The sequence below is a fragment of the Castor canadensis genome, chromosome X, assembly GCF_047511655.1.
Source record: "Castor canadensis chromosome X, mCasCan1.hap1v2, whole genome shotgun sequence".
In the NCBI taxonomy this organism is placed as follows: Eukaryota; Metazoa; Chordata; class Mammalia; order Rodentia; family Castoridae; genus Castor; species Castor canadensis.
The window spans coordinates 66,351,765-66,358,797 of record NC_133405.1 but is presented as its reverse complement, the minus strand read 5'-3'; positions in this window follow the sequence as shown (position 1 = coordinate 66,358,797).

Here is a 7,033-nt window from a genome sequence, read left to right as displayed (position 1 = left end):
CCTCCTTTGAATATTATCTGTTTAGTTCATTTACCTATTTCTTCATTGGGTTGTTGATTATTTGGGAGTTAAGTTTTTTGAGCTCCTCATAAATTCTTGTTATTAATCCCTTGTCAGATGTACAGCAGGAAAAGGTTTTCTCCCAGACTATTGGCTATCTCTTCAGTGTGGTGAGGTTTCCTTTGCTGTGCAGAAGCTTTTCAGTTTGATGTAGTGCTATTTTTCATTCCCTTCTCTTAATTGCTGAGCTATTGGAGTTCCATTCAGGAAGTTATTGCTTATGCCTCTATGTTCCAGTGATTTCCCAATGTGCTCCTATAGTAGTTTCAAAGTTTAAGGTGTTACATTGGGAACTACGGTCCACTTTGCATTAGTATTTGTATATGATGAAAAGCTGATTTCTAGTTTCACTCTTCTACATGCAAATGTCCAGTTTTCCCAGCACCACTTATTGAAGTCAGTCTTTTCTTCAATGTGTGTTTTGGGCTCCTTTATTAAAAATTAGATGGCAATGGCTACATGGATTTATCTCTGGATGTTATGTTTCATTAGTCTTTCTGTCTGTTTCCATCCTAGCCCTATGCTGTTGCTATTACTTTTTTCTTTGTAGAATAGTTCAAAGTCAGGTATTATGATGTTTTCAGTGTTACTCTTTTTTGTTCAGTATTGCTTTGACTATTTGAGATCTTTTGTGCTTCTATCTGAAATTCAGGATTGATTTTTCTATCTCTGTGAATAATGTCATTGGAAATTTGATGGATATTACATTGATCATATAGATTTCATCTGGTTGTAAAGCCAATGCACAAGAATGGAGATATTTCCATCTTCTGATGTCTTCCTCAATTTCTTTCTTCAGTGATTTATAGTTTTCACTGTAGAATTACTTCACTTCCATCATTAAATGTATTTTTAAGTATTTTAATTTTTTGGATGGTATCATGAATAGGATTGTTTACCTGATTTTCTAAGTTTATTTATTGTTGGCATATAGAAAATCCACTTATTTTTTCATGTTCACTCTGTATCATGCTATTTTTTGAAAGTGTTTATATTGTCTAAGAATATTCTTAATTGAGTTTTTCTTTCAGGACTTTGAATATATTATATTTCCTTGTGGCTAGCAATTTTTTGCTGAGAAAAACACTGAGGATTTTGAAAGTTCTCTTGTATGTGAATAATTGCTTTTCTCTTACTGCTTTCACTATTTTCTCTCTGTCTTTGAATTTTGACATTTTTGTTATTTAATTTGTTAACAGTTTGATTATAATGTGTCTCAGTTTGGCTGTCTATGGATATAGCCTGGTTGGAGTTATTTCAGCTTCTTCAGTTGTATAGCCTTTTTTTCTCATCTGGTTGGGGAATTTTTCAGCTTTTGTTTCCTGGAATAAACTATCTTCCCTTTTCTCTTTTTTATTGTTTGAGACTTGTAATGTGTAGGGTAGCCTACTTAGTAGGGTCATTTAAGTCCTTATACTCTATGTTTCATTTTTTTCTCTTAGATCTTTTGATTCAGAGCATTCAAATAATTTGCCTTAAAATTCACTAATTCATTCTTCTACCTGAGGTTGACTGCCACTGAATGTCTCTAGGCAGTTTTTTCTTATGATTATTTAAGTTGTACTGTTCAACTCTGTCTGTTTGTTTTGATTTTACAGTTTATTTTCTGTCATTATTATTTTGTTCATGTATCATTTTCCTATTTTCTTTTAGTTTTGTATTTGATTTTTGACCATCTTTGTGACTGTTTCTTTAAACATGGAAATGCATTGATCTATATTTATTTATAGTTAATTTCTGAAATTTTATTTTGGATCTTTGGACCATCTTGGGATAGTGATCCTTTGCATATCTTGTTATTTTGTTGATACTAAGCTCTTGAGAAAGATCTATGGATTAGCTTTAAACAGGTGAATAAATTTGTCAATAAGCACAGTAAAGTGTTCTAAGATCTCTCAAATCTCTACTGAGGATATGTATTACTTGTACTTATGTGTATGAGAATCAGTGTTTTCATTATCTCAAACTCCCTAGGGAGCATGTCACTGCTTCTTCTTAGAAGCCTGAAATCTTTTTTGTGTGCCCTGTTGTCTTTATGTATACCTGAATTTCTAATGCACTTTGTTGCTTACATCTGCTTTTGACTGGACTCCAAATAAGGATGCTCCCATACAATGAACATCCTAGGTCAGGCAACAAAGACACCAGAACCTTGGGCAGCCTGGCAATCAAAACAGAGCAAGAGATGTGCTGTGCATTCTTTTGCATCATTGTTACAGAGAGTATCAATGGTGTGGGAGGGTTACTCCTCATGTTACTATGCTAGTTTTGGTATTAAGATGTGCATGGATGCACATATCAAAAGGGCAATTTTCTTACCCCCTTCAGTATTATAACATTTTGGGCTTATAGAGGTTCATGTTCTGTGACTTTTTATTTGTTCTGCAGATTTTTCACAAAAATAGAGCATTCCATTTATGGCTGTTAACTTTGTATTTTGTGGAAAAGTGAAATGATAAAGTTTTGTGGAATAATGAATGATTATAGCTTCATAGCCCATAATGTTGTTGATACATTTTTCAACCTTATTTTTAAAAATTTATAGCACATTGAGCTATAAATTTCCTTCATAGTACTTCATAGCTGCCAGTAAATTAAAGAAGAAATGCTCAATATCCTTAGCCATAAAGGAAATGTTCATCAAAATGACATTGAGATTCCACCTCACCCAATTCAAAATGGCTGTCATCAAAATCACAAACAACAATAAATGCTGGTGAGGAAGTTGGGGAAAAAGAATACTTCTACACTATTTTTGAGAGCATAAACTAGTGCAACCACTATGGAAAGCAGTATGGAATGTCCTCAAAAAAACTAAAAATAGAACTACAATACAATCCAGAAATACTACTCCATACTGCTTTCCATTCAATAGTTGGAGCGACGGGCATCTGGGTTATTTCCAAAGCTTGGCTAGTGTGACTACCTCTACAATAAATATGGGTGTGTTCTACTATATAATAGAGCCACTTGCAAACCCATATTTACTGCTCTATTATTTACAATAGCTAAGCTTTGGAAATAGACCAGATGCCACTTAACTGATGAAAGCATTAAGACAATGTATATACATACCATATAGTTTTATTCAGGCATAAGGAAGGATGAAATTACATTGTTTTCAGGTAAATGCTAGACCTATTAGTTAAATGTATATGTAAATACATATTTGATCATACAGTAAGAGAGAGAACAAGACTGTATGACTGTATTAGTGAATCTATCTAAAGGGACAAGAGCAGGTGGGAGAGGGAAAGAAAATGTTAGAAAATGAAAGATATTGAAATAATTTATCTATGTATGAACATAATATAATGTAATTCACAGTAAGCTGTTGAATATTAAGGGAACATGGTGATATAGTAATGGGGGCACTAATTTGATTAAAGAACATTGTATACAGGCTTATGGTACCAAGGTGAAACCCCTTTGAACTATCAATATACACTTTAAAAATGAAGGACTGCTGGCAGAGTGGCTCAAGCAGTAAGAGTGTCTGCATAGCAAGAGTGCAGCTCTGAGTTCAAATCCCAGTGCCAGCAACAAAAAAAGAAATAAAATGATTGACAGAAGTGTAAAACAAGTCTTTTCCAGAGTTAGATACCAGTGTGAGTTGGTGTCCATAAAGAAGGCATAAATGGATCTGAATATGTTGGATGTGTTTTTCTAAGAAGGGTGGGGACAGGTGAAGAGGAAGAATGATGGAGGAGGTGAAACTAACTAATATGTATTGTAAGAACAAATGTAAATATCATAATGTATCCCTCTGTACAAGTATTGCATGCTAATAAAAAGGTATCATTTATGATTTTATTGTTTTAAATTTGTTATGACTTCTAATGTTTCTTAACATCTTAGTGAATGTTCCTTGTGCACTTGAGAAAAATGTTCATTCTGCTACTGTTGAATAGATTGTCCTGTAACTAATTACTGGGCCTGATTGACCGATCATGTGTTTCAAGTTCTCAGTTTCCTTATTGATATATAATTTGCTTATAATATTCATGATAGAAAATAGGGTATTGAAAATTCCTGCAATTATTAGAGACCTATCTATTTATATCTTGAATTCTGCTATACTTTCCTTCATATATTTTTACCTCTGATACTTTGTGCATATATTTATAACTATTACATATTTTTGGTGAATTAACACTTTTATCATTATATGCACTTGTTTGTCTCATATAGTATTTTGACTTAAAGATTATTTTTTCTAACATAAGTAAAACTTCCCCAGCTCTCTTTTGGTTATTATTTGCATACAATATATCTTTTCACCCATCTTAGTCTGTTCCCTATTATTATAAAAAAATGCCATAGACTGAATGAATTAAAAAGAAAATAAATCTATTTCTCACAATCATGGATGCTGGGATTTCAATATCATGGTTCTAGCATCTGATGAAGATCATCTTTCTGTATGATAACATGGCAGAGGTCAACACAGGGTGAGGAATCACATGTGAAAGATAGAGAAAAGTGAGGCCATATTAATCCTATTGTCAGGAACTAACCATTGTGATAACCAACACATTCCAACAATAATGACATTCAGGAAAAGCATGCACAATCACCTTTTTACATTCATACTTGCTAGTACCATATCAGTGGCAACTAAATTTCAACATGAGATTTGGAAGGAACATATAAACTATAGGACAATCTACATAATTTCATCCTGTTTGTCCTTAGATCAAAAGTGATTCTTTTATAGAAATAAAATATTTGGATCCTGTTTGTCTAAAACATTTTACTAATGTATGATTTTCCATTACAGAGTTAAACTATCTACATTTAAAGTAATTGCTGAGCACCCAAGATGGTGGCTAGGGTAGGAAATCAGAAATCCTAAGCTATGTGTCTCCAGAAACCACCTGGAGACGTCAGACCTACACTTGGGTAATTCTGATTGCTTCTTGGCAAAATAATAACTGCCATCACATTAGGTGCACATAAAATTCAAAGACTGACCCTTACCTTAAATCAGCCTCTAATTGCACCTAACAACTGCAAAAATCCTGCATGGCACAGCCAGCAAGGTATGTTCAGCCCTGGGAAAAAAGACCTGTGACCATTTCTTTCTTTATTATTCTCCCAACAAGCAGAAGACAAAGAATCAATCAGAATCGAACTCTGCAACATCCTGGACCCTAATCCATGGAAAGCTTCCTTACGCTGTGTCATTTCTCCCTGCCAGCCAGTTTCAAAGCTGCTTATGTGAATTTGCAGAAGGAACAGGTGACCATCACGCACCACAAGTGATGCCCTTACCCACCCCCTGGAGAATATAATCCAGCACAGCTCCTGGGCAGACTGAACCCCACGCAACAAAAGTGAAAAGCATAAACAGTGAAATGTAATCTAACACTGACAGAGGAGTTGGGGGTGGAACACAGAACCTGTCCCAGAGAACAAGTGTGGGGCAAGGAGCTGAACTCTCAGTGCTGAACTCTCAATGAACAAACATGGGTAAAGCAACAAAGGCTGAGAGTGGGGGTTGGATGAGAAGCCAACCTGCCAAAGAAGCCACTAGCACTGAGCAGAGGTTGGGAGAGGCACAAAGGCTGAGGCCAGGGGTGGGGTGAAAGTCAACCACCCAGAAGAGACACTAGCACCCAGCAGAAGTGGGGAGAGGCACAAAGGCTGAGGGTGGGGATGGGACAACAAGCCAACCTCCCAGAGTGGGACAGGTGGTGGATACTGGAGCTGATTTCATGGGACAGAGGGCAGTATTCAAAACTGAAATGCCTCACCTGGCTGCAGGAGGAACTGACCAAACAGAATTGTAGCCGAAGGGCACCACAGCAACAGCTGTGACCACCCTGCATGAACTGGCAGACTTACCTCACCTCCCAATTGCAACTAAAACTGTGAACAGAAGGAACAAAATACTATTCACAAGCCAGTCACTTGGGTGAGACCACATCAGAGCTCCCGCATGTATGCCAATACCAGGATTGGATGCCTCAAGAATAACTCCAGAACTTTTACCAAAAGACTAAAGTTTTGGTTGTTCCTGTACCTGGTGTTTTTGTTGTGTTACTTTTTCTGTATTATTAACTTCATCATCACTATATTCTTATCCTATTTTTTTAAAGCTTCTGGAACTATAATTATTTTTTTCCAATTTTTAAAATTGTTTATACATTTATTTCTATATTTATACATTATTTGGGCCACCTCTACCCCCTGCTCCCTGACCCCTCCTCGTACCCCACTACCACCCTAGCTTCCAGGCAGAGCCTGTTCTGTCCTCTTCTCCAATTTTGTTGAAGAGAAAACAAGGGAGATAATAAGGACATAGCCTTTTTGCTAGCTTGATAAAGATAGTGATACAGAAAGATCCCAAGCATTGCTTCCATGCACATGTGTATTACAACCTGAATTCATTTATCTCTACCAGACCTCTTCAGTATTTCTCAGTCACCCTCCCATAGTGGCCTCTGCCACTTTAAGATTACTTTATTCACTCCTCTACAGTGGGCACATCAACCACATTCAAGTTTTAAGTTTCCTTTCCTTTCCCTATTTCTCCCCATACTGTGTGATCAATGTCCAATAATATTACTGCATTTATTTTAAGTCTACAATATGCATATGAGGGAGAACATGCGATATTTGGTCTTATGAGCCTGACTAGCTTTGCTTAAGATGATATTCTCTAGTTCTGTCCATTAACTTACAAATGACAAAATTTCATTCTTCTTTGGGCTGAATAGAATTCTATTGTGTATAAATACCACATTTTCTTGATGCATTCATGGATGTGGGGCATCTTGGCTGTTTCCATAGCTTTGCTATTGTGAATAGTGCTTGTGATAAACATGGGTGTGCAGGTGCCTTTGGAATAACCTGAGTCGCATTCCTTCAGGTTTATCCCTAGGAGTGGTATTGCTGGATCATATGGCAGATCAATGTTTAGTTTTTTAAGAAGCCTTCATATTGTATTCCAAAGTGGATGTACTACCTT